The following is a 27,919-nucleotide window of genomic DNA, read 5'->3' as shown; positions in this document are numbered from 1 at the left end:
CACATGGCTACTACCGCCTAGTGACATGCTCAAGAAATGCATGTTTGGACACAGGTGGCCTTCAAATTTTCAAAGGAAGAAGCCTCTGGAAGCCCAAGTGATCCCTCAAGTAAGGATCTGGGGTTCCTGAAAGGCCCTGACTTAGGGTTCCTCACCTCTCCCAGAGCGAGGTCCCTGTGGGTACCCAGGCAGTTAGACCTCAGGATGCCCCAGAATCTGCTCTCCACTCCCCCAACTCTTCTCCCAGGCCAAAATTTCAGGCTCCTCTGTGAACTGCAGCTGGTCAGTTACTCCTTCCATTAGCGAGGTCCAGAGGCTTTCAGGACCTTGATAGTTGAAAAGCAAACATCAGAGCGATGCAAACCTTTGGGATTTGTCTTCCAAAAAAAGGAGTTGGAATGGAGGCCCCCAGGTGAGACCTGGGATCCCAAATATCTCTAAGGACCACAGATGTGGGAAAGGGGACAGCGTCAATGGATTATGCTTTCTGGGAAGGCCCCGGGTTCCAAAAGATACTCTGGGTCTTTCCCCTTCCACCCCTGTGGCAAGGGTGTTTTCCCACCTAACCTGATGCTCTGTTGGCTCAGACCGAACACACTTCTCTTTGACACCAGTCTTTCAGACCACACTTCCAACTTGTCAGAAAATCCTATTTTTCTTTGGTTAGTTATGCATTTTGAGGCACATAACCTTTTTCTTGGTCTGATTTCCTCCCTCAGCTTTACTCATAAAGGCCGGGAGATGGATTCAACTCGAGAGTCTCCCTCCTTTGAAACTGTAGGGTTTGAGTCTTTTAACCTCGAGTGTGTGGGGCTGGGCCGAGGTCGAGAACTCTCTTGGCCAACTCTCCGTGGCCTGTCCTCCAGGGTCGGGGGCAGGGCCGGGCCACTTCAGCATGGCCCCTGTCGCGGGGTCTAGAGCCCCACGCAGGCGTGGCCCCGCGGGAGAAGCTTCAGCCGGCAGCGTGGATTCAGTACGCCACGAGTCGGCAAGGCGCACCCGGGTGCACGCGGCGAATTTTAGTTCTCAGAGAGCCGGTGCTCTCCCGGCCCCCTGGTTCTCATCCCGCGGACAGTAACCTCCCGGCCAGAAGAGACCAGTAGGAGAAGAGCAGCATCTCCTTCAAGCCCTGTCCACTCAGCATCCAACCATCCGACAATGGTCTTGAAGAGACACAGTGAGAAGTGGTAATAGATTAGGGGAAAAGAAGAAATCCTTGGTGATTTCCTCATCGAAACACCTCATGAGGATGAAGTGGGAGCCTGCAGGGACCCAGTCCTCCTGGCGCTGCTGAAGGCCAGTCTGGTTCCCACCAGTTGCTGGAGCCAAAGCAAACGACCTTGGGCAGGTGACCAGTGAGTAAGCAGTCCTTCTTCCTCCCCAGCTGCATTGCACTTGAACTTGCAGCCCTGGAACCTATCCCCTTGGCTTTTGATGGATTCTAAAGAAGCAACACAGGTTTCTTTCTTTTTTTCATAAGTTTTTTTTGTCCAACTTTTTTGAGACATAATTGACATAACAGTGTGTGAGTTGACCACGTTAATTGAGCACAGTTATATATAAAAAAATGATTCCCACCAGAGCATTAACTGGCACCTCCATCCCATCACATAATCTCATTTCTTTTTTGTGATGAGAACATTTATGATTCAGTCTCTTGCAGTTTTCAAGTGTACATATAATGAAGTGCTTTGATGAAGTTTACACCCAGGTAACTGACATCTTAAGATGTGATAAGAAATCCCTGGAGTCTAGTGGTTAGAACTTGGTGCTTTCACAGCTGTGGGCCAGGGTTTGTGCACCTAAGATCCCACAGTCTGTGTTCAGTCATGCATGCTCAGTCATATCCAACTCTGTGGGACGCCATGGACTGTAGCCCACCAGGCTCCACTCTTCATGGGATTTTCCAGGTAAGAATACTGCAGTGGGTTGCCTTTTTCTACTCCAACAACAGATAGGTTTCTTCTTAATGCACTTATTAAGGTCGGTAGTGGCTGGTGGCCAGATGGCACAGCATGCTTTGTTTGCTGATATGGCAGGCAACATTTATCATTCACATTCCTCCCCTCTCCCTTCTGATCTCATTTGTTTGGCTGCACCCATTGGATTCCATGGGCAAGAAAGACCTGGAAATGCTGGTTGCCAGGGTCAGCCTCAAGCACACAGATCAGGGGCAAAAGCTAGACAGGAAACCAGGGACCAGGAACAGCAGAGAATATTTAGCCCAAATGTAATGAGCCCAACATTCAGGGGGCCTCCTATTAGTCCTGGTGCCACCACTTACCTTCCTTTTGACCTTGGGTCAACTCCTATTTGCTAGGCCAATTTTGCAAATGTCATATGAAAGAAATAATAAGTACTTCATGAAGCTGTTGTGTAGATTAAATGAGATAATCAAATAACACAGCTGGCACAGAAGGTGGCCAATATTAAGTATGTTCTGGGAGGAAACAATCAAAGATAAGCTGGCACTTCAGTCTTTTGTAACATTTGAATACATTTTTAAATATTTCAATAAATTTTGTCATGATGAATGTAACATCCATTCACAAAATAAATGTATATTAAAGAATAGAAAAATGTAAATGGAATTTATAAAACATATGCCCACAAAAGAGACTTGCTTATAGTAGCTTTGTTTATAATAGTCCCCAAATTGAAAAGCATTCAAATGTCCGGCAGGAAGTGAATAGATATAATTGTGACATATTCACTCAAAGGAATACTGCTACTGCTGCTGCTAAGCCGCTTCAGTCATGTCTGACTCTGTGCGACCCCATAGACAGCAGCCCACCAGGCTCCACTGTCCCTGGGATTCTCCAGGCAGGAACACTAGAGTGGGTTGCCATTTCCTTCTCCAATGCATGAAAGTGAAAAGTGAAAAGTGGAGTCGCTCAGTGGTGTCCGACTCTTAGCGACCCATGGACTGCAGCCTACCAGGCTCCTCCGTCCATGGGATTTTCCAGGCAAGAGTACTGGAGTGGGGTGTCATTGCAAAGGAATACTACTCTTCAATAAAATGAAACACATTCCTGATACATGGCAACGATATGGATTAAAATATCACCCTGAGTGATGAAAAGAGTACATACTCTGCGGAGCCACCTATGGGAATTACTCAATGAGACAAACTAATCACTAGTGACAAGAACTAGATCACTGAGCACCTGGGACAGGAAGTGGAAGGGGGATTGACGGCCAAGAGGCTCAAGAGGATATTCTGGAGTGCTGGAGATGTTCGTGAACTGGGTAGTGTTTCCATGGGTACATTCAGTTGTCAGAAGTCATCAAATTTGAAATGGATGGATTGTATTATTTTAAAATTAATTCTTAAGAAATTTGATTTTTTAAAAATAATGAGAAGAATCATCCCACATTTTAATAACTTAATACAATGACACTCATTATTATTATTAGCATTAGAGGGTTCTTTTAGAAACGTATGTCTCTTAAGGTAAACAATTTGATTGAAAGTTCAACAGTTTCTTCATTTTTGTGTTTTTTCATTAAATTTATACACTAGTAAATTGAAATACTTTAAAGTTGGAATAGATTCTGTAAGAGCTCAATCATATAAAAGCATATATATATATTTTCTCTTGGTTGGTATACCTAAATGACTCCATTATCATTTACTTACATTAACAGAAGTTACTTTTGAATTTAAGATGTTTCAAAATTTTACGTATTTGTATGTTCTGTATCATTTTAATTTTTTAAAATAACACATATAGAGTGTAGGGGCTTCCCAAGTGATACTAATGGTAAAGAACCCATCTGCCATTGCAAGAGGCACAAGAGATGTGGGGTCTATCCCTGGTTCAGGAAGATTCCCTGGAGGAGGGCGTGGCCACCCACTCCATATTCTTACCTGGAAACCTCTCATGGTCAGAGGAGCCTGGGGGGCTACAGTCCCTGCGTCCCAAAGAGTCAGACAGGACTGAAATGATTTAGCATGAACCCATGCACTTTTGCTACTTAGAATAATGTAAAAATAGATTTGAAGGAAAATGTGCAAAGTTGTTAACAGCAGTCCATTCTAGGAGGTGGGACTACGGATGACTGCTTATTTTCTTCTTTAGATATAGTTAACATTTTTAAATTAAAAAAAAAAATGAATGACCTGGAAGTGAAAGAACAGAAGAGCTATGGAAGAGGTATTGGAAAGGGGAGAGGAAAGGATAAAAGGGAGGGAAAACCTAGTTCTTGCAGAAGTGTGTGTAAGTTGGGGATTCAAGGGGAGCAGCTCTTGGAATAAGAAAGGTGTTTGGGAGGCAAGTGGGTCATGAGGATACTGCAGTTTTATTCATCTTAGATGACTCCTCCTTGGTGTTTTGTCAAAGAAACCTGCGGGCTTAAATCTCTTGCCAAACATTTTTACCATTTGTGTTCCTCTTTGACTAGCACCATATCCTGTGGAGCCAGGCAGGCTCCAGTTCAAATTGCTGCTTTCAGATCCCACTCACTGATTGAGTGACTGGACAAATTATTTAACCTTCCATGTCTCAGATTTCTCATATGTGAAATGAGGATGATGATATGATAGAAGCCTGTTGAAAGGATAAAGTGAGTACACCCATGTAAAACTTGTAGACAGTGCCTCAGCACATGGCACTTTGCATGTCACCATTGAGTGTAAGCTCTTGCATGTTGGCACTGCACTGCATAAAGTCTGGGTGTGGTTTTCTTTTAAGTTAGTGATATCTTTCAGTGGCAGTGGAACTTTCAAGAGAGAGTGAAGGAATCCTGTCTGACCAGCAGTAACCTCCTGGGCTTGTGGGATCTGCCAGTTTCCTTGTTCATCTGATCAGCTCATCAAAAGGGGAACAGTAGTCCAATTCCTTGCTTCAAAAATCCCCCAATTAAAAAAAAAATTAAAGTTTTACAGTGGAAAACATTCCTATACATGACACAAGACCCAGAATTTTACATAACATATATATATATATATTTATGACTACATAAACATTTAAAGTTAAAATACAAGCAATGGACCTTACTATGTGTATATCTGTGTATATACAGCACACACACACACACACACACACACAGTATCAAGTTACACATGCCTGCTGAAGAGTAGTCCACTGGCCCCTTGTCAGGGTCCCACTCCCACTCCCCCACCAACATAACCACTTTCACTGACTGCTTGGCTATTGATCTCCTTATCTCGAAATCAATATTGATACCCGCACTCAGATTTTCCAGTTTCCCACCCAGACCCTGAAGACCAGCCTGCAAAGGGGAAAGTGAATTTGTGTGTTTCCTTGCCCACTAGTCATCTCCAAGGTAGCCCATAGGTCTTGCATTCACCTGCAAACCCACACAGCCCACGTTGCCCCTCCGCATGGAACCAGCAAAGGAAACTGCCAGAACAAATGTAAGGCCAGCAGCTTTGCGACTGGGGGTGAACCGGATTCCCGGACACCTCAGTAAAGCGTGGGAGCTGAGCCAGAGTCAGGCGCTGTGATGTCCCCATCCAGCGACTGCCCCGGCCGCGATACCAGCCCGCTCCTCTCTCTTGCAGTCCCTTTCTCCCTCTGGCTCATTCTCTGTTCTCTCCTGCCCTTGGCCTTCCTCGGATCTATTCGCCCTCTTCACACCTTTCCTTTCCCGTCCTCAAAAGACAGCTAAAGCCTTACATTGTGTGGATCACAACAAACTGACCTCTTTCCAGCTGCAGCCACACGCACCCCATCTACTAAACCGAAGTCCAGAAGCGCAAAAGGTCGGACGAAGGCGGAGCAAACCAGGAGCCATCAGCTTCTTTCTGGGGCCCCTCGGCTCAAGCTCGGGGCTTCTCTTGGGCGCTGACATCTGCGGCGGCGGGGACGCTCAGGAGACCTTCTGCCCTCGGAACCTCCCGGCTTCCCGACGGGAACGAACAGGCTGAGTGGACTCCATCTCTCAGGTTGTCCGAGGCTCCGAAGTGGAAACACCATTCTGTGAAACACAGGTGGCTCCGCCTAGTTCCGTAAGTATGCTTGCTTTCTGTGGGAGTGAGGATGAAACTCTCCTCCCGACTTTGTGGCGCAATCGGTTAGCACGTTGGTCTTTTAACCGCAAAGCTCCTGGTTTGAGCTCATCCAGGGACGTGTCTCAGTCTTTTAGAATGTAAATGATGTATGATTGTTTCTAGTCTATGCATCCTCTCCCATGCTCCACTACTACCCTAATCCTCTGTGTCTTGTACACACACACACACACACACACACACACACACACACACACACAAGGACGTAGGTCCAGGTAGTCTGTGATCCTCAGAGAGGATCTCTGGAGGAAAGCAGGTTGACTGGGAATCCTAGAATGCATGAAAGTGTAGGCTCATCATCATCACCCTGTAAACGCCTTTTACCAATGAAATTTCCTCCATTGCTTATATACTTTCTATTTAACCTTTTCCATATACTTTTCCAATTAATTTGGTTCTATCCTTTTCCTCCTTTTCCCCTCCATTTTTCCTCCATTGTATCATAGAAAAAGCAAGAGAATTCCAGAAAGACATCTATTTCTGCTTCATTGACTCCTCTAAAGCCTTTGACTGTGTGGATCACAAGAAAATATGGAAAATTCTTCAAGAGATGGGAATAGCAGACCACCTTACCTGCTTCCTGAAAATCCTGTATGCAGGTCAAGGAGAGATGAAACCAGTCAGTCCTAAAGGAAATGAACCCTGAATATTCTTTGGGAGGACTGATGGGGAAGCTGAAGCTCCAAGCCTCACTCCAGGCGGCAGACCTCTATTTTCTGTTTAAAAGATGAATCCAAAACTTTTGAGGGAAAGTGGAATTGTTTCCGCCCGGTTTCGAACCGGGGACCTTTCGCGTGTTAGGCGAACGTGATAACCACTACACTACGGAAACCACACGGCCAGTTGGGTCTAGTGACATATCCAAGAATTGCATGTTTGAACACACCTGACCTTCAAATTTTTAAAGGAAGAGAACTCTGGAAACACAGGCAATCCGTCAAGTAAGGATCTGCAGTTCCTGAAAGGGCCTGATTTAGGGTTCCTCACCTCTTCCGGGGCAAGGTCCCTGTGTGCCAGCTTTGCGCCCAAGCACAGAGGTCGCCTCGCTGACTCCCCAGTTCTCAGAAGCCTCAGGAGCGGGGGGAGCAAGGTGCGTCTAAGCCCCAGGTGGCCACAGGTCCGTCAAAGTAGGCACAGCCCTTCCAGAGGCAGATCCGGGCCTTAGAGTTCCTTTTCATGGCGCCAGCGGAGACCGGGCTCGATGCTTCAAATCCTAATCGGGAAATAAAGGACCCGCCGTCCCCTGTGCTCCGCCTGACCCGTGCGCTCCTCTCTCGCAGGCCTTTCACAGCAGCGCTTCTCCGGCGCCGCCTGGCACCGGGGGTTCCTCAGATTCCTGCGTCTTTGGCTGATTCTAGTCCTCTAGTTTCAGTCCAGGCTTGCATCACGCTTTCACGTTTAGCAGGAACCGCAGCAAAGGCTGAGGCTTGGTCATTTGTTGAATTCCTTTGCCTACCAGGCCCAGCATAAAGCCGCGGAGGAGCCAGGCGCGGTCCACACTGATCTGACCGTCTTCGTTCCAAACTTGAGATTAATCTTGAAGGACGGCTTTGTTTTACATTTTACAATGTCTGAAACGCCTCTTGTTTTCCTTTCATAATTTTGCAGTTCAGGTCGTGGAGCGCGAATTTAACAGAGAGGTAAAGGCGGGTTTTTTTTTTTTTTCTTTCTTTCAGAAAGCAGGTGTCTTGAAGGGTTTTCGTATTTACCTCACAGCAGGCAGAGTTTCTTTTCGCTGAAAGGTTTTACTGCAATGGTGTCTGTGTGTCTGTCTGTCTCTGGTTTCCTTTAGCAGTAGAGCTTCTCAATTTGGGGAATGCATGTGCCCTTTTCTTCAGCAGTGGCTTTCCTCCTTTTCTCAGTGCGGCGTTGCGTTCGCGTCTGAGGTTCACGGGCTCAGACCCCGAGGGAGGCGCGGGCCGCATGCGCACCGTCTCCCGGGCCACAGGGCTCCTCCTGGATCCGCGTGGACTCTGAGTGCGATCGAGAGTGAGACCGTGCGACAGCACCCTCAATCGCGCTAGAGGCCTGAGTTACCAAAGAGGCGGACTTGAAAATAGCTTTAGATCAGGGCGTTTCTTGAGATTTCGCCTTGCTTTCCTCCCCTGCAGGTCCTAGTTTGCACCTCCCACGTCCAGACAGAGGAGCGGATTCATCGTTTTCTGTCGCGTCCGGCATGCTGACGTCCCACTGGGACGGGACGAGGGTGAGGTGGTCCTCTCCCCGTCAGGGTGGACGCATAGCGGACGCCCGAGGGACCACAGACACAGGGCTCCCTGCAGCAGAAATGGTAGGCCCAGGGCTTCAGAGCCGGCGAGTGGAGCGCGCCAAGGGGACAGATCCATCCCCTGCCCCCGAAGACGTGAAAAAGCACAACGACGGCCGCCCAACCCCTGGATTAGAGGCACAGCCTCATCCAAGAACTGGACACGGGAGGCTCCGCTGGTCGTGAGGGAAGACCTGGAATCCAGGTGTGGTGAGAGGTCAAGCTCTCTTTCTGAACCTGTTTCCTTGTGAAGCAGGGGCTACTTGGTTCTCAGCTGGTGATGGGCGGGTCCATCTACTCCCTGATCTTGACCTGATTTCGGGGGATCCCCTGATAGCGGCTCGAGGACCGGCTGCTTTTCCTCCTGGATCAGCTCAATCCGCAGAGCCTGACCCTCTTCCATCATCGTGTCTTTGGCTGGAAACCGCGGTGTAGAGTTGAATTCCTTCCCTTTTGTTCTCTGACTCAAATCAGATTGTCCCGCAGGTGTGCTGGGGTGAGGGAAAGTGAAGTGTCTTCACAAGGGATGAACTTCTTGGTTTTCAGAGAGATAATAGGTGTCACAGGTAGAGACGATGTAGGGCCCAGATGAAAATGTGAGGGGATATCAGGAGGTAAAAGTATCCTGCAGTCAACTTTGTCCTGTGCCCTCTTAGATTCACTGACTGTTCTACAAGGTGACTCAGAGCAGAGAAAGATGGGCTGGTTGGAGGCCCTATGGAGCTTTCTGGTGGTAAGGAACTGTTCCCCAATTTCTTCAGTTCAGTAGGGATCCAAGGATGGCAACACTCCAGGCTTCCCTGTCCATCACCAAACCTTGGAGTTTGTTCAAATGCATGTGCATTGAGTCGGTGATGCCATCCAACCATCTCATCCTCAACCACCCACTTCTCCTCTTGCCTTCAATCTTTCCCAGCATCAGGGACTTCTATACTGAGTCAGCTCTTCCCATCAGGTGTCCACAATATTGGAGCTTCAACTTCAGCATCAGTCCTTCTGATGAATATTCAGAACTGATTTCCTTTAGGATGGACTGGTTGGATCTCCTTGCAGTCCAAGGGACTCTCAAGAGGCTTCTCCAGTTTAAAAGCATCAATTCTTTGGTACTCAGTTTCCTTTATAGTCCAACTCTCACATCCATACATGACTACTGGAAGAATCAGAGCTTTGATTAGATGGAATTGTGTTGGCACAGTAATATCTCTGCTTTTTAATATGCTGTCTAGGTTGGTCGTAGCTTTTCTTCCAAGGAGCAAGCATTAATTTCATGGCTGTGGTCCCCATCTACAATGATTTTGGAGCCCAAGACAATAAAGTCTCTCACTGTTTCCATTGTTTCCCCATGTATTTGCCATGTAGTGATGGGATCAGATGCCATGATCTTAGTTTTTTGAATGTTGAATATTAAGCCAGCTTTTTCACTCTCCTCTTTCACTTTCTTTCTTTTTTTTTTTTTTTTTGCAGGCAGGTCCTATGTTTCTTCCTCTGGTAGGATCTCCTGAACCAAAAAGAGGTTTTCTAAATTGTCCTCTTTGCATCAAACAAACAGAAACAGCAGGTGGGACAAGGCAGCGTGCCCACCCTGCCCTCCAGAGCTGGGAACAAGATCGTATTTAAAAGGAGAGGCCCATTCCAGGACCTGCTCCCTTACCTTATCCACTAGGATGAAAAGAAGCCCTCTTTCACTTTCATCAAGAGGCTCGTTACTTCCTCTTTGCTTTCTGCCATAAACGTGGAGTCATCTGCATATGTGAGGTTATTGATATTTCTTGCAGAAATATTGATTCCAGCTTGTGCTTCATCCAGGCTGGAATTTCACGTGATGTACTTTGCATAGAAGTTAAATAAGCAGGGTGACAACACACAGTCTTGACATACTCCTTTTCTAATTTGGAACCAGTCCATTGTTTCATGTCTAACTGTTGCTTCTTCACCTGCATACAGATTTCTCAGGAGGCAGGTAAGGTGGTCTGGTATTCCCATCTCTTGAAGAATTTTCCAGTTTGTTGTGATCCACACAGTCAAAGTCTTTGGCATAGTCAATAAAGCAGAAGTAGATGTTTTTCTGGAGCTCTCTTGCTTTTACTATGAATCAACGGATGTCGGCAATTTAATCTCTGGTTCCTCTGCCTTTTTTGAATCCAGCTTGCACATCTGGATGTTCTCAGTTTACATACCGTGAAAGCCTCACAGTGAGAAGTTTGACCATTACTTTGCTAACATGTGAGATGAGAGCAATTGTGTAGTAGTTTGAACATTCTTTGGCATTGCCCTTCTTGGGACTGGAATGAAAACTGACCTTTTCCAGTCCTGTGGCTGCTGCTGAGTTTTCCAAGTTTACAGGCATATTGACTGCAGCATTTTAACAGCCAGGCCCCCCTGTCCATCACAAGAGTTTTTTGAATGTTCTTCCCAATGGCCCATGAGTTAAAAGTAGTCCAGTCTGTGTGGGAGATCACTTACATACAATTGCTTGTCCTGTGTGAGCACCAGGTTGTGTTCCATGATCTTTTTAAAACGTTCTTTCCTTAGCCTCAGGCACTTTCTTCATGAGGATACCCTGATCATTACTCTGCTGAGTACTTGAGGGAGCCCCATTCATATCCCAGCATTCTCTCTCTCCGTCACTCTCTCTCATCACGTGACCTTTCTTCATGTTTCTTTGTTTATTATTAACTTTTATTTGAGTATATCTGTTTTCCAGTGTGTTAATTATGATGTTGTGTTAATACCACAGTGAATTGGCTATACATATATTCCCTCTCTTTTGGATTTCCTTCTCATTTAGGTAACCACAGAGCATCCAGTAATTCCCTATGCCATAAAATAGGTTCTCATTTGTTATTTATTGTACCAGTTCAGCTCAGTTCAGTCGCTCAGTTGTGTCTGAGTCTTTGCAACCCCATGAACTGTAGAACGCCAGGCCTCCCTGTCCATCACCAACTCCCGGAGTCCACCCAAACCTATGTATATTGAGTCGGTGATGCCATGCAACCATCTCATCCTCTGTTGTCCCCTTCTCCTCCTGCCCTCAATCTTTCCCAGCATCAGGGTCTTTTCAAATGAGTCAGCTCTTTGCATCAGGTGGCCAAAGTATTGGAGTTTCAGTTTCAACATCAGTCCTAATGAACACCCAGGACCGATGTCCTTTAGGATGGACTGGTTGTATCTCCTTGCAATCCAGGGGACTCTCAAGAGTCTTCTAAACACCACAGTTCAAAAGCATCAATTCTTCAGTACTCAGCTTTCTTTTTAGTCCAATCTCACATGCACACATGACCACTGGAAGAACCTGTGTTGGCAAAGTCATGTCTCTGCTTTTTAATATACTGCCTAGGTTGGTCATAACTTTCCTTCCAAGGAGTAAGCCTCTTTTAATTTCATGGCTGCAGTCACGATCTGCAGTGATTTTGGAGCCCAGAAAAATGAAGTCTGCCATGGTTTCCCCTGTTTCCCCATCTATTTGTCATGAAGTAATGGGACCAGATGCCCTGATCTTAGTTTTCTGAATATTGAGCTTTAAGGCAACATTTTCACTGTCTTCGTTCACTTTCAACAAGAGGCTCTTTAGTTCTTCTTCAGTTTCTGCCAGAAGGGTGGTGTCATACATAGCATCAATAGTGTATTTAGGTAAACCCTAATTTCCCAATTCCCCCAACACCCCTTTCAGCCTTGATAGCCATACCTTTGCTCTACATCTGGTTTGCAAATAAGAATCACTGAATCTTTGTCCTGTGAACTCTAGTTGCCTTGCTCTCCACCAATACTACCTGAAATCCTCCTCTTGGTGCCCAGCCTGGGAACTCAGTGAAAGCAGGAACCTGGGCCCATGGCAAGATTCATCTTGTTTGTTTGTCACCTCTCAGGGCTTGCTGTCCTTTGCTGCCTGATTTCCATTGCCTTAGAAATCGGTATTTCATGGTTTTTGTCTTTTTGTTCTTTGGGAGTGGGACAAACAGGGAAAGTGAGATTTAGGAAGGAGGGTTAATCTGATTTCTGTCACTGCACCTTTGCTAGAAACTGAAGGCATCTCTTTATGTTCTTAATTTTCCCTAAATAGATGTGCTAATTTATATTCCAATGTATTTTGCCGACTCAAAGAAAGAGTCTTTTTCTTCATTGTCTTGGCATCACAAGAAATTGTCAATGCACCTGTCTGTTACTCTAACAAAGGAATTTGTGCCCTACTGACTCAACTTAGTGGGAAATACAATGAAAAGACAATGTGTACATTTCCAGAGCAGCAACCAAACTTCCAAGCTGATTGGAAAGTATTCTAATAATTGTAACTGTTTTCAGTGCTGACGAAGTCATTGAGTCCAGACAAGACCAGCCAGAATGACTCTGGAGAGCCTCTTGCAGAGCAGCTTATGGATTACAGGAGTTTAAAAAAAAAAAAAAAAAAAAGCCCACTGGTCCCAGACATTTATCCTCTTTACTTCATGAGTTGTATTTTGGCTTTGGTTGGATGCACACAATCTAATGAGGGGTCTCCCTCTGGTATGTGGGTGCATTTGCAAGCCTGAGACTGTCTCTGTATGATATCTGGACAGTACGTGGCTACATCTGCAAAAATTATCTCATTTGAGACACATTGTTGCAAGCTACAGAATCCTGCACCGATAATACATCTTGGGCAAACCTGGATCCTTAGAGTTCCTGGTTCACCTTCCACTGATTCCTCAGTTGAAGTTCATGAGGAAAGAAGAGCTCTTCAGATTTTCCATACTCAGTTGAGGATATCTCTAGGTTCTAGGACATTTCTCTCTGCCCTTATCTCTCCCTCTTGGAGTTTTTGTCCTTCTGTCCCTTATACTCTAGGCCTCTGTGGATCTTACCCACATTCTGTCCTCTTCATCAGTTTTCCGAAAGTGTGTATTAGAAGTCCTTCAGTCAGCAAGCACTTACTAGGTGCTCACCAGGTACCAGGCCCTTCTCCAGGAAAACTGCTGTATCAGGAGCAAAGTCAAGGTCCCACTCCTTGGGGCATTCACACCAGGAGGCATCAAAAATAAGAATCTCACTCACACACACACAGACAAATAAGAATCACAGCAGGAGAGCAGCCTGTCATGTTCTCAGGTTCACCTGCCTTCCAGCACCTAAGGACCCCGAAGTGACTAAAAAAAGAATTACCTAGCACATGGGAAAATGGGTGACTTGAGATCTAGAAGGCAGGTAACTAAGAATCAGTAATTTTTTTTTTTTTTTAATGAAGGAGTACATCAGGTAAGCAACACGTCCTTACTTAACTTAGAGAGTCCACGTGTTCTGCTCTTCTTCAAGTGACGTAATGGCTACATTCAGGAACATCTCCCAAAGGTACGCACACATTCTCTTAAGCTGTTAAGCTAGAGCTCTTCTATATATAACCTATAAAAAAGTAGGCATTATGATTTCTACTTTAATTAGAAATTTTCCAGGCAAAGATTATACATTAATTCAACCAATTTAATATCAGTCAAAGAACTTAAAGTTAATGATAGATCTTAAAATTGCAATTTGAGCTGAGTCGTGTCTGATAAATGCTGCTTAGAGTCACATATTCGATGATACCTAAAAACATTGACCCCAAATTGAAAGGGGAATAATTAAGTCATTATGATTTCTTAAATCAAAAGACTTAATCCTGATTTACAAGATATTATATGGTATATTTAATTTACTGAAGCACATAATTTTAAATTTTATAAATAATAATAAATCTGAAAGTAACCATGAGGTAGTTTTTAGGCCAAAATTATTAAAGTAGTGTGGTGCATACCAAAAGTCATCTCTGTGAGCATGACAGGACAAACATTTTCTATGTAATTATACATCAATTATTAGAATTTTCAAGAGTGTAAAAGTATTCAAGATGCATCCTTATAATCAACTTGAATTTTATTCTTGTTTGTAGCATGGAGAGCACTAATTTATCTAAAGCTAAACCCTTTTTATATTCCTGAGTTACATTTCAGCAAAACAAAGTTAAAGGGAAAAAAAAGAAAGAAAGAAAAGACCCACATGGTTGCTCTTCATTGAGATAGAAAAGGTGGTTCAGAACTCCCCTTGGAGAGAGGCAGAATCACATATGTGTGGGAAAGCAGGGTGCCTCTGTGCTTGAATTCAGACTGGATCTGGGACTGGGTCAGGGCCAGAACACAAGGCTAAGCACTATTGTCATAGGGCAGCCACCCAACCGACAGCGCCCACACAGCAGTTCTGGGAAGCTTTTGAGAATATTCCCCTCCCTTTGCAGCATTTCCCATCTGGCTCTCTCATCCTCCGACCACAGGGAAGGATTCTTCACCTCTGTGTCCTGACAGAACACTTTATGCTCCCTGCAGGGCGCGGAAAGCCAGGCAAGAGCCAAGGGGGCTGCTGTACTGCCTCGATGGGTTTCTAGCAAAGGAGCGTGGAAATCCCAAGGACAGAGGAGCCTGGTGGGCTACAGTCCAAGGGGTCGCAAAGAGTTTTGGACAAGATTGGGCCAGTGAGCACGAGCAGCAGGCGGTTCCACCACTCAGACGGATCCAAAGCACACCTGAGTGCCCGCCAAAGCAACCCGCAGGAGGCCAGAGGGCAGAGGGCAGCTGGTGCAGCTGAGGGCGGAGGATGAAAGCCTAGACCGTCCTACAAGCACAGGGCATGAGTGGCCTGCACTTGAGAAAGACCTGAATAAATCTACATCTAGGCTATCCTTGCAAATATGCTCTCTATAGTGGCATTGGTGGTTCAGTGGTAGAATTCTCGCCTCCCACGCAGGAGACCCGGGTTCGATTCCCAGCCAATGCATTGTTGTTGTGTTTGTTTTGAGCTTCGCTGGCCCATGGACAGAGGAATGCTACAGTCCAAGGGATGGCCAAAAGTCCAAAAGGACTGAGCGACTAACACACATATACCTTCTCTACATCCTAAAGAGAACGGATTCCAGGTTCCTGAAGGGCCAAGAGGACCCTCTTCCGGACGGGAAAGCTGTTCCCTGGCCTTGGAAGACAGGTCCCACAGAAGTTACTTTTGAGAGGGACGCCAAGGGAAGGAACAATCCCGAAATATCGGCAAGTTACTATCAAGTGATGTCATGACTTATATAAAGAAAGAATGGGATGTTAACTGGGTACTTAGGTACAGGATATAGGATGTTCGTATTCTTGCAAACTTTGGTATCTTAAAAAAGCTTTTGGTTTGGGATTTTAATGAATTTTTGGAACTGAAGCCCCACATTCTCCTTGAATGAAAACTCTGTTAAGTAAGACTCTGGGTTTACCACGCCAGGAGAAAAGAGTGGAGGCCAGAGCTGGCCAGCACAGGCTGTTCACGGCATCTCAGCTCCAACAGCCAGCCCGAGGTCCAGGACCCTGAGGCCCGGACTCAGCGGCATTTAGAAACTCTGTGCAGAAATGTTCTGCATTGGACCTTTAAGCAAAATACAGTTCCGATCTGGGCAGGAAGAGAGAGACTTGTGTGAGTGCAGACGCTGGAAGAAAGAAAGCTTTCCCTGACCGGGAATCGAACCCGGGCCGCGGCGGTGAAAGCGCCGAATCCTAGCCACTAGACCACCAGGGAGCTGTAGACCAATTCCTTATTTAGCTTCTCCAGGTGAAAGGTGAGTGGAAGATGACCCTTCAGAAAGTCAGAAAGCGGGAAAGGCAATGTCGCAGCGGCCCAGGGCTGTGTGCATCTGTTCAAGGCTCCCAGCCCTGCCCCCGCTGCTCATCGCCCTTCACGTCTCCTTTCCTGGGCGTCGCTTTTGCTCTGGGGCAAGGTCACAAAGTAGCGGGCTGGGTCCCTCCTGGTCTAGCTGTAGCGCTGCGTGCTGCCGAGACCAGGACTTGCTCTCTTTGTGAACCTCGGTTTTCTTTGTCCTCAGGCTCGGTGATGAGTGGCTGGTGATGAGTGAATCCGTCCACCTCCAGATCTCTGAAGTGGCTCCGGGGCCTCTCCTAGCGCTGAATAAAGAGACTTCCAGGTGGTCACCAAGTCTTCCTCCAGCTGCGTCCCCTGCCTCACCCCGTGCCTTTCGCGCCTGTTGGTTTTTCCAATGATAAGACATATCTCAGCGGGGCGAAAAGAAAGAGAAAAGCCTGTTTCCGCCCGGTATCGAACCGGGGACCCTTCGCGTGTGAGGCGAACGTGATAACCACTACACTACAGAAACGGGATAAACTCTCCTCCTAAACAATGTATCCATGAAATTCAAAGTCCCGCCACCAGTAATCACACAACCAATTCTTAACACTCGAAGAGGAACCTTGAAGCTCCAAGCTCTCTCAGGCACGGAGACGGCGGCTCCCGAGAGCCCTGCTTTAGGGTTCCTCCTCTCCCATGAAGTGAGGACCCCTGGGCCCCCACAGGTTGCCTTCGGGGCCCCGCACCCAACGCAGAATCCTCAGATCCTCAGCTGCGCACCCTGAGTTCAGGGGTCGCCCCCGCCGACTCCCCAGCTCCCGAAAGCCGCAGGAGGCGGAGACGGTGGGCGCTCCCGAGGCCCAGGTGACCCCGAAACCCAGCGGTGTGGAAGCCGCCCCTCCATGGCTGCGGACCCGCGCCTCGGTGGTCCTTCTCTCGGCGCCGGCGATCAGCGCTCTGGGCTCTCAGGAATGACCGACGCTTCCAATCCACCCGGGACGCGCCCTCCCCGCTGTTCCTTTGCACCTGACTCCTGTTGTGTTTCTCTGAAAGTCCGTTGGGCGCATCACTTCTCCGGTGTCCTCCTGGCAAAAGGGAGTTCTCTTTGGTGTTGCCTAAAATGTCACCCCCACCGTCCCTGGGTGGGCTCGAACCACCAACCTTTCGGTTAACAGCCGAACGCGCTAACCGATTGCGCCACAGAGACAGCACTACGGGGTTCTTTTGGACTCTCTCTGGAGTAGACACTCATTCCTGGGGTGAGCGCTCTGTCCCCCAGAGAAACGGTGCTGTTTCTCTGCCCCTACCCACCACAGATGCCAGTGCCCCCGGAGAAACCGCCATCCAGGCCTCAAAGCTTCCGGGCTTGAACCGAAATAGATCCAAGCACAGCTGAACACCGGGTTGCTCCCACGGTGGCTCTTCCCGTTTCCTCGCCTACACCCAACGAATGAGAGTTTGCCCACCCTGGCAAAGGCCTCTGGGGCTGTGCTTCGGTTTCCTGTGTCCACCAGGCGGTTTTCACCAGAGTGGGCTTTCCTGGGGGTCAGACGGTAAGAATCCGTCTACAACGCAGGGCAACCTGGTTCAATCCTTTATTTTGGAAGATCCCCTGGAGAAGGGAATGGCCACCCACTCCAGTATTCTTACCTGGAGAATCTTTGGACAGTGGAGCCTGGCAGGCTACAGTCCCTAGGGACACAAAGAGTTGAACACGACTGAGCGACATTGACTTCAGTTTAAGTGAGTATAGCTCGTATGTCTGAGTGTTTTCTTTAAATGGTTATTTGTACTCACATTGTAAATTTAACAATATACACTTGTTGTGAGAATAACTTATCCCTCTCCAAATCAGAAATATATGAAGAATAAAAGAAGAGTTCTCCTGCCTCCATTCCCACTCCACCGCTGACACACTTTATATGTTACAGGTAAGAGGTGGTGGCTGCTTAGGTGTGAGATCAGCACTGTGAGAAAACTAAGGGACCCAGGAAACCCTGCCTCTTGCCCTGACGAATGTCTGCCCTCCCTGGGCTATGGGAAAAGGCAAAGAAAAGGAAAATAACACTCTTATTTGCAGAAATTTTACCTCCGGATGGGACACTCTGGTTAACCTAAACAGAATATGCGGTTGGTGATAGAGACCTAGGGGGTCCTCCCCGGCACAAAACCCAAAGTGGATTTCACCTCGTTTTCTGAGGTGAGAGTGAGCTGAGTCGATCAAAGGAGAGGATCGGAGAGAAAGCGAGAGGGTTGAGCACCTAGGGGAGTCAACCGTATTGGAGTCTCCTCAGGACCTTTGAAGAACTGCCCTGAGCTTCTGGGTGGGACGTATGGAGGCTAAAGAAGCGGATACCGTTGTCTGGCGATGGAGGCCAGGTGGTTCCGGAGGGGGTTCCATGGTGTAATGGTGAGCACTCTGGACTCTGAATCCAGCGATCCGAGTTCAAATCTCGGTGGGACCTTTCTGCCTACTTAGAAGAGAAACACTTTTTACTCCCCTAATAGGACCCACCTGAGGTCTCCCGCGACCCTCAGCGGCCTGGTTGACACGGACACGGCGGACGGGTGTGGGACCGATCCGGGGCGTCCTCGCTGGACCCGGGCGGCTTTGCCCATCTGTTCCCTCCATGCCCCGGCCAGGGGCGCAGCGGCCCAGCCAGTGCCTCCCCCTCGTCGGGTGCCCTGGGTCTCTGGAGTAAAAGGCAGAGGCTGAGCCCACGGAGTCCTGCCTTGTAAGGAGGCTTCGCCCTGCCCATTTTGTAACTGCACGGGTGTCCCTGTGAGTAAATGGTTGCCGGTATGAGTTGTCATGTCAGATATTCACATATTACATGGTACCTAAAAACATTTACCCACATGTTGAAAGGGGAATATATATAACTATAATTTCTATAATTATACGACTTAATCTTCGTTGAAAAAAATATTATATGGTATATTTAATTTTCTGTGGCACATAATTTTGAATTTTATAAATGGAAATAATTTTTGGAATTAGAGTTTGCTTAAGGGAATCAAAACAATACAGGAAACTTAGGCAGTTCACTTTCATTGGGATTTTGAATAGAAAATAAATGCAAGACTTCTACAACCTAGAATAGTATGTTACCAATATTTTACACATTTTTAGAAAATCTGAAAGTCAACATGAAGTAGGTTTTAGACTAAAATTATTAAAGCTGGGTAAGGCATACCAGGAGTCATCTCTGAGAGTATGACAGGACATTTTCTATGCAATTATATATAAATTATTAGAATTATCTAGAGTGTTAAAAGTATTCAAGATTCATCCTTATTATCAATTTGAAATTTTTTCTTGTACGTAGCATGGAGAGCACTAATTTATCTAAAGCTAAATGTTTTTTATATTTCTGTGTTACATTTCAGCAAATCAGAAAGTTCAAGAGGAAAAAAATACCCAACCCACATGGGTTCTATTAACTGAGATAGAAATGGTGGTTCACTACCCCACTTTGGAGAGAGGGAGAGTGGAATATGTGTGGTAAAGCTGGATGCCTCTGTGCTTGAATTCGGACTGGACCTGGGACTGGGTCAAGGCCAGAACAACACAAGACTAAGCATTATTATCCTGGGGCTTAGACCCACCTGACAGCACCCACTCAACAGTCCTGGAAAGCTCTTGAGGATACTCCCCCTCCTGTGGACGCGTTTCCCATCTGGTTCTCTATTCCACCAGCCGCAGAGAAGGACTTTTCACCTCTGTGTCCTGACAGAATACTTTATGATCCCTGCAGGACACAGGGAGCCAGGCAAGAGTGAAGGGGGCAGCTGCACTGACCCGATGGGTTTCTAGCAAAGTAGCGGGAAAATCCCAAAGAGAGAGGAGGCTGACTGGCTACAGTTCATGGGGTTGAAAAGAGTAGGACATAACTGAGCCAGTGGGGGTGAGGACGAGGTGGTTCCACCAATCAGAAATCTCCGCGATGGGGTGGTGGGGGAGAGCAACCTGTTTCCTCCCGGTTTTGAACTGGGGAGCTTTCGCGTGTAAGGCGAACGTGATAACCACTACACTACGGAAACAGACACCCTCTAGTCCTTAACACTGTATTCATGAAATCCCGAATGCTGCCACCAGCATCTAGACCACCTAATTTTAACACTCAAACAGGAACCTTGAAGCCCCAAGCTCGCTCAGACGCGGAGACGCCAGTTCCCGAGAGACCTGCTTTAGAGTGCCTCATCTCTCCTCAAGTGAGGACACTGGGGCCCCCACAGGCTGCATTCGGGGTCCCGCACCAACGCAGAGGCCTCAGACCCTTAGCTCCGCACCCGAGCTCAGGGGTGGCCCCAGCCGATTGACGATCTCCCGGAAGCCCCAGGAGGCGCGGACGGTGGGTGTGTCCGAGGCCAGGAGACTCCAGGGCCCAGCTGTGTGGACACCGCCCCTCCCACGCTGCGGTCCCGCGCCGCGGTGGCCCTTTTCACAGCGCCGGCGGTCAGTACTCTGGGCTCTCAGGAATGACCGACGCTTCCAATCCCCTGGGACCCGCCCTCTTCGCTGCTCCTTTGTACCTGACTCCTGTGCTCTTGCATGCCGGCTCGCCGCTGCACTTTCTGGTGTTCTCCTGGCAAAAGGGAGTCTCTTTGGCGGTCTGTAAAATGCCACCCCACCGTCCCTGGGTGGGCTCGAACCACAAACCTTTAGGGTTAACAGCCGAACGCTACGGAGAGAGCAGTACCGGCTTTTCCTGGAGTCTTTGGGGTTGACACTTCTTCCTAGGATAAGACCCCTACCCCCAGGGAAACGGTGCCACTTCCGTGCCCTCTACCGACCACAGATGCCAGAGCCCCCAGAGATACCAGGAGCCAGGGCTCCTATCCTGTGGGCCTGAACGGAAATAGATCCAAGACAGCCGAACACACGGTGGGGGGGGGGGGGGGGGCACCCATGATGGCTCTCCCCACGTCCTCGCCTACACCCAACGAATCAAAGTTTGGCAACCCACGCCAGTATTCTTGCCTAGAGAATCCCCATGGACAAGGAGCCTGGCGGGCTAAGTCCATGGGGTGACAAAGAGTCGGACAGGACTTAGCGACTAAGCACAGAGGTCGCGGGGATGGTCGTTCTGTGTCCGCGCCGGCGACAGAGTCGGGCACTCACTGCGATGCTCTAAGACTTGGATGAATACATTGTCGTCTTTAGCCCTTCGTCCCATGAAGACCGTTGAGAAGGGAAACACAGAAAAGTTTTCGAAGTGAACGGTTCTTTTTAAAAAGACTTTATCCCAGTTTTTGGAATCCGCAGCATCCAGTGGGGTGGGCAACGGAAAGGCCCCCGCGGAGCAGTCCCAGGAGGTTGGAGCTCCTGCATCCCAACCTGGGCAGGCTGCATTCTGTGAGGTCCGCCTGGAGCGGGAAAGGGTGAAAACCAAGCTGGGAAGGCTGGTTTGGGAGGAAGGCATGGAGACCTCCCAGGAGGCTTGGGCAGGAATCCTTAGAGCTGAACAGTGCTCCACTCCAGGTAGCAGAGTGGGGAAGGAGGGAAAGGGCTGGTGCAGGCAAGAATCAAGGAGGCCTAAGGAGAGGGGAGGAAGGAGAGAATAAAAGAATTTGTGCTTCTATCCTTCCCCCCTCCCTCCTTTTGCCTTCTCTCCTCTTCTTGGTCTTCTTCCCATCCCTACAACTGAGAAATCTTGATACACCCACCTCTGAGAAGACAGATCCAACTATCTGTGCTTGAGTGCACAAATTCCGGGTTGTAAAAATAGTTCTGTCCTTATGTGGCTTTAGACAAATAAAGAAAATTTCTTGTGCCTCCCTTCTTTCTGCTTTAAAATGGGAGTAATGAAAGCATTTGTTGTCAGATGTGCCTGGGTTTAGAAACTACTGGATGAATCATGTTATCAGCTGTGAAATCATAAATATTGTTGTCACTATTCTCAGAATCTTTTGACAAACTCTCAGTTCATTTCAGTTCAGTCACTCAGTCCTGTCCGACTCTTTGCGACCCCATGAATCGCAACACGCCAGGCCTCCCTGTCCATCACCAACTCCGGGAGTTCACTCAGACTCATGTCCATCGAGTCAGTGATGTCATCCAGCCATCTCATCCTCTGTCGTCCCCTTCTCCTGCCCCCAATCCCTCCCAGCATCAGAGTCTTTTCCAATGAGTCAACTCTTCACATGAGGTGGCCAAAGTACTGGAGTTTCAGCTTTAGCATCATTCCTTCCAAAGATATCCCAGGGCTGATCTCCTTCAGAATGGACTGGTTGGATCCCCTTGCAGTCCAAGGGACTTTCAAGAGTCTTCTCCAACACCACAGTTCAAAAGCATCAATTCTTCTTGGGCGCTCAGCCTTCTTCACAGTCCAACTCTCATATCCATACATGACCACAGGAAAAACCATAGCCTTGACTAGACGAAACTTTGTTGGCAAAGTAACGTCTCTGCTTTTGAATATGCTATCTAGGTTGGTCATAACTTTTCTTCCAAGGAGTAAGCGTCTTTTAATTTCATGGCTGCAGTCACCATCTGCCATGATTTTGGAGCCCCCAAAAATAAAGTCTGCCACTGTTTCCACTGTTTCCCCATCTATTTCCCATTAAGTGGTGGGACCAGATGCCATGATCTTCGTTTTCTGAATGTTGAGCTTTAAGCCAACTTTTTCACTCTCCACTTTCACTTTCATCAAGAGGCTTTTGAGTTGCTCTTCACTTTCTGCCATAATGGTGGTGTCATCTGCATATCTCAGGTTATTGATATTTCTCCCAGCAATCTTGATTCCAGCCTGTGTTTCTTCTAGTCCAGTGTTTCTTATGATGTACCCTGCATATAAGTTAAATAAGCAGGGTGACAATATACAGCCTTGACATACTCCTTTTTCTGTTTGAAACCAGTCTGTTGTTCCATGTCCAGTTCTAACTGTTGCTTCCTGACCTGTATACAAATTTCTCAAGAGGCAGATCAGGTGGTTTGGTATTCCCATCTCTTTCAAAATTTTCCACAGTTGATTGTGATCCACACAGTCAAAGGCTTTGGCATAGTCAATAAAGCAGAAATAGATGTTTTTCTGGAACTCTCTTGCTTTTTGATGATCCAGCGGATGTTGGCAATTTGATCTCTGGTTCCTCTGCCTTTTCTAAAACCAGCTTGAACATTAGGAAGTTCACGATTCACATATTGCTGAAGCCTGGATTGGAGAATTCTACCCTTATTTATTTCACCTTGAATTAACTTGATACTTCCAGAAATTTCTGTAAATGGAATCAAGACAAAGGCTCCCCTGATTGCTCTTGCAGTTTGCTCCCTGAGTGTTCTTGAAGTTTGCTCCCATGTAGCTGGACCACCCTTCACTGCCAGTTCTCTGCTTGCAGATCAGGACCGATGTGCAGGCTGGAGGAAATGGGAAGAACACACATCTCCACCCATCCCAGTTCTAACCTCACCTGATTCTGTCCTTGCCCCTTGTGAGAGCCCTGTTCTCCAGGTTTCCTGGCCATTCTGGGATCTCTCAACATACTTTCTATGGGTTTCTTTTCTTCCTTTATAAGTCAGAGTCCATTTCAGGTCCTTGAACTCATAAACCTTGCCTTTGTGTTGTTCGTTACCACTCAACAGCTTGATTTTCCAAAAAGAAGATTCATATTCTCACCCTGGAGCTGTGAACTTCCTCCTCATAACAAGAGCCTCCCCTTTGCCTTCTTCCTCCTTGAGTGCTGGGAGCCGGTGAGGCATTCCACTCATGACAAAGGTCATGAGGAAGGAGGCTCGGCATACGCAAAGGCGGGATCGAGCCTCAGGAGTCCCCCCGGATATTCTCGAGCATCTTCCCCCCAAAACCAGAGTCTGCCTACTTTATTGCTTTGTGCTCTCACCTCTGACTTTACTGGGTGCTGTCCCGTACCACCATCTCGCTCTCTCTATCAAAGAGTTAACTTACAGCTCCAATTAATAAAAGTTCCTGGGCAATTAGGAGTGTTTAAATCCAAACCCCTCAGATGGCTCTCTAACTCACCTGGCAAGTTTACCCAGACTCCTACAGCTATGCATACGATTGTTTACAGTCTCCCAGCCTCGAGAGGCACAGGAAGCTTAAGATATTCAAATAGCTTAGAGCCTGTCAGAGAGTTAGAAACTGTCAGAATAAAACTAGTAAAAGATTTCATTGATGAGCCAATGCTTGTTGCCAAGTTTTCACATCCCCTGAATTGTATCCTTGAATGTGTATTAATTAATATAGTTGGTATGTAGAAAAAATAAGTAGTGGCCTTGGTGTTAGTAACTTTAGACCCTTAAGGTAATAAATTCTTTCCTTTGTTGTAAACCCATTACACATCCGCCCTATAGGAATGCAATTTTATCATCGGAAGATGGCGCCAAACCTTAAAATAATTACTCTTAGAGAAAATAAGTCTTATGGTTGATAAGTCTTTGTCAAGAGCCATAAAATGTTAATAGGCCTTCTGGCCAGAAGATGATGTAAATCACCTAAACCATTTGTATACGATAAATTTGCAGGAAAAAAACCCTGGTTTTTGATAAGGGTCAAAGACTGCTGACTTTGCATCCCCTATTATCCTCTATGTGTAACTTAGGGTATATAAACCCCTGTTAAAAATAAAGCTACAGGCCTTGCTCACCAACGCTTGGTCTCCCCATGTCATTCTTTTCACATTCTGGCTGAAGTCTCCATCTGGAGTGCGGATATCCTCTGCAACCATTTATTTGCCTGGGCTTCAAAGACCCACTCGAGAAGGTGTCTAAGGTGGGACACCTTCTGCTATTTGAGAGGGCGCCTGCAGCCTCCGTGGTCAGAGCTAACCTGGTGTCACGGGTTATATTGATTTTCCGTGTAAACCAAGCTACTCAGCCTCTTTTCTCCACTGAATTTTCCTACTGAGCTATCCTCATTCTATTACTCTTTATATCTTTGATAAATATGTAAATAGTCGCCGACTCCGTCTCCCGTTCGAATACCCTGGATCAGCCGGGGCTGGACCTTGGCACTTGAGTAAACCTCTCTCCAGTCTCTGGAAGCAAATATGTCTCAAGGCAACACTAGGCATCTTTCTGACTCTTTTGACCCGCCAAAAACTAGTGCTATTTTTTCTGTTATGTGTATTGGCTTAGGGAAGAAACACTTTTAGGATACAATGAAGAAGTAAAGATTATTATTCTGAGCCCTGATAGGATTTATACCTATTATACATGCAAATATTTAATGTGGTGGTATTTTGGGTACATAAGTACCGTCTGTAGTGTAAGACAACTTGGATGTGCAACCTCTATGATTCAGCAAACAGTGCTCTTGTGTACCTTGATATTTGTACGCCTTTTTTAAAACTGCAATTTCTAGATTTGATATGTTAAGAAATGGAAGAGAAACTGACTTGACCGACCTGACCAAAGAGTCTGTGATTGCCTAAGTGTCAGAGCTGTGCCTCATGTCCTCCTCAACATGTGGTTGATTTTGAGTCACCCCAGGTGACTTTGGGTCTTCCCTAGTGGCTCAGCAGGTAAAGCATCTGCCTGCAATGCAAGAGACCCAAGTTAAATCCCTGGGTTGGGAAGATCCCCTGGAGAAGGGAATGGCCACCCACTCCAGTATTCTTGCCTGGAGAATCTCCTGGACAGAGGAACCTGGCATGCTCCAGTCCATGGCATCACAAAGTCAGACTAGACTGAGCGAGGTTCCCTTCACTTCTAGGTGAGTATAGCTGGTTTGTCTGAGTGTTTGATGTAAATGGTTATTTTTACTTATATTGCAAATCTAACAAATACACACTTGCTGTGAAAAAACCTCACCCCTCCCAAATCAGAAATATATGAAGAAAAGGAGCGTTCTCCTGCCTCCATTCCCACTCCACTGCCCACACTTTACATGTTACAGATAAGAGGTGGTGGCAGTGGCTTTGGAGGGTAATCTGTACTATGGGAAAACTAAGGGACCCAGGAAATCCTGCCTCCTGCCCTGACAATCATCTGCCCTCTTGGAGCAATGAGAAAAGGGTGAAGGCAAGGAAAAGGCAAATAACACTCTTATGTGCAGAAATTTTAGCTCAAGATGGGACATTCTGCTTAACCAGGGCAGAATATGTGGTTGATGATGGAGAGCTAGGGGGCTCTTCCCTGGCACAAAACCCAAAGTGGATTTTACCTCATTTTCTGAGGTGAGAGTGAACTGAGGCTACCAGAGGAGAGGAGCAAAAGAAAGCAAAAGGGGTGAGTGTCAACTGTGTTCAAGTCTTGGGAGTAGGAATGGGACATATGGAGGCTGAAGAAGCAGATGCCCTTTCCCTGGCAGTGGAGAGAAGGGAGCTGCCAAATAGGCTTCATGGTGTAATGGTGAGGACCCTGGATCCAGCGATCCGAGATCAAATCTCGTGGAACCTTTCTGTTTAGTTAGAAAAGTTGTCCCTGTGACTAAATGGTGACGTGGAGGGGCTGCGATGTCGATAATCAGCTGGGAATCTCGACAGCTTTAGGGTCGAGGGTTCCAGACCTGAATGAGAAGAACTGTGTTTTATTCAAGTTCTCTATTCTGACTTTTAATTGGCCCTGTCCCAGTTTATTATGATTTTATTCACAGTTTCTTGCTCTTAAGTCTCCGTTGGACACGCAAAGCCGCTGTTCGGTCAAGATTCGAACCGTCACTTCTGGAAATCTCGTCCTTTGGTCCCAAGCTCAGACCGAAAGAGGTCGCAGATTTCGGCGTCTGAGGAGACCCGGGTCCCTGACCCAGGGCCGCCCGGCCAGGCTGCTCCGGGGCAGAAGGGGAGACGAGCCGCTGGGAGTCCGGAGCCGAGGGCTGGGTTCCCTTCGTTCTGCCGCGACTCTGCTCCACCGAGAAGACGTCTCACGACGTGAGCGGATGGAAACATTTGTGTCCTCTACTGCTCGGGAGAAAAGTACAGATGAGGCCCGTGATGGACCTGAATAGTTAGTTTTCCTTTGGCGGTGCTGAGAAGCATCTCTCTGATCTTTATAATCTGAAACTTTCAGAGGTTACAAGGATAGGTATGAGGCCGGCGAAAACATCCGAGGAAAGGCCAAGATCAGGAGAGAACAGAGGATGAGCCAGAAGCAGAAAGGGACTGGAAGAGAGAGGAGCGGGCAGGTACTGCGGCGGGGCCGTCGCTGGGTTGGGGCGACCACAGTGCTTCACTGCGAGCAGCTCCCACCCTTTACTGAGGTGTCCAGGGACCCGATTCACCCCAAACCGCAAAGCTGCTGGCCTGGCATTAGTTCTGACAAAGTTCCCTTTGCGGGTTCCGTGTGGAGTGGTGAGGTGGGTTATGTAGATCTGCAGGTGGCTGCTGCCTTGGAGATGACTGGCGGGCAGGGAACTACACAGACACTCCACTTTCAGCTTTGCAGGCCGGTCTGCAGCGTCGGGCTCCGGAAAATCCGAGCGTCAATATTTGCTTAGAGATAAGGAGATATATAGCCAAGCAGTCAGTGAAAGTGGTTATCCCTGGAAAAAAGGAACATGGGAAGGGATCAGGAAACTACTGTCTGGGGCGTGTGTAACATTGTATTACATACAGGATATTTTCAAAAGTTCATTGCTTGTATTTTGGATGTAAATTTGTGTGTAGTCATAAGTATCACTCTTTAAAAATTCTGGGTCTATTGTCATGTGTAGGGGAGTGTTTTCCACTGTAAAACCATGATTTTTTTTAAAAAGTTCAAAATTCCGGAAGGAAGGAGTTGAAATATTATTACTCTTTTGTTGATCTGATCAGATGAGCTGATAAACTCACAGATCCTCCCAGCCCTGGAGATAACTGCAGGTCAAAGAGGACTGCTTTACTCTTCTCTTGCCACCTGAGAAGCTCGGGGGCAGCAGATTCAAATTGCTGCGAGCTGGAGAGGCACAGGTGCATGGTGCACTTGGATGCATGTGGCGACAAAAGTTCTCAGGCAGCCAGTGCCCTCCCGGCCGCTCTGGTTCTGAACCCCAGGGCAGTAACGTCCAGGCAAGAAGAGACCAGTAGGACAAGGGCAGTATCTCCTTTAAGTCCTGTACGTTCAGCATCCAACA

General features: G+C 47.2%; 7 non-coding genes across 7 annotated transcripts; 2 read left to right on the top strand and 5 right to left on the bottom strand.

Annotated features, from left to right (window-relative positions):
* Positions 1 to 6,793: 6,793 nt before the first annotated feature.
* On the bottom strand, positions 6,794 to 6,866 carry TRNAV-AAC (transfer RNA valine (anticodon AAC)). Its single transcript has one exon. It is a non-coding gene; the product is annotated as a tRNA-Val (tRNA).
* Positions 6,867 to 15,006: 8,140 nt separating this feature from the next.
* Positions 15,007 to 15,077, top strand: TRNAG-CCC (transfer RNA glycine (anticodon CCC)). The gene has a single exon. It is a non-coding gene; the product is annotated as a tRNA-Gly (tRNA).
* Positions 15,078 to 15,776: 699 nt separating this feature from the next.
* Positions 15,777 to 15,848, bottom strand: TRNAE-UUC (transfer RNA glutamic acid (anticodon UUC)). The gene has a single exon. It is a non-coding gene; the product is annotated as a tRNA-Glu (tRNA).
* A 519-nt stretch (positions 15,849 to 16,367) lies between these two features.
* TRNAV-CAC (transfer RNA valine (anticodon CAC)) lies at positions 16,368 to 16,440 on the bottom strand. Its single transcript has one exon. It is a non-coding gene; the product is annotated as a tRNA-Val (tRNA).
* A 604-nt stretch (positions 16,441 to 17,044) lies between these two features.
* On the bottom strand, positions 17,045 to 17,118 carry TRNAN-GUU (transfer RNA asparagine (anticodon GUU)). The gene has a single exon. It is a non-coding gene; the product is annotated as a tRNA-Asn (tRNA).
* A 1,186-nt stretch (positions 17,119 to 18,304) lies between these two features.
* Positions 18,305 to 18,376, top strand: TRNAQ-CUG (transfer RNA glutamine (anticodon CUG)). The gene has a single exon. It is a non-coding gene; the product is annotated as a tRNA-Gln (tRNA).
* A 1,506-nt stretch (positions 18,377 to 19,882) lies between these two features.
* TRNAV-UAC (transfer RNA valine (anticodon UAC)) lies at positions 19,883 to 19,955 on the bottom strand. The gene has a single exon. It is a non-coding gene; the product is annotated as a tRNA-Val (tRNA).
* Between the last annotated feature and the right edge of the window lie 7,964 nt (positions 19,956 to 27,919).

The sequence above is a fragment of the Bos javanicus genome, chromosome 3 (genome assembly GCF_032452875.1).
Source record: "Bos javanicus breed banteng chromosome 3, ARS-OSU_banteng_1.0, whole genome shotgun sequence".
Taxonomy (NCBI): Eukaryota; Metazoa; Chordata; class Mammalia; order Artiodactyla; family Bovidae; genus Bos; species Bos javanicus.
The sequence above is the reverse complement of the archived record's forward strand: the minus strand, read 5'-3'. Positions and strand labels throughout refer to the sequence as shown.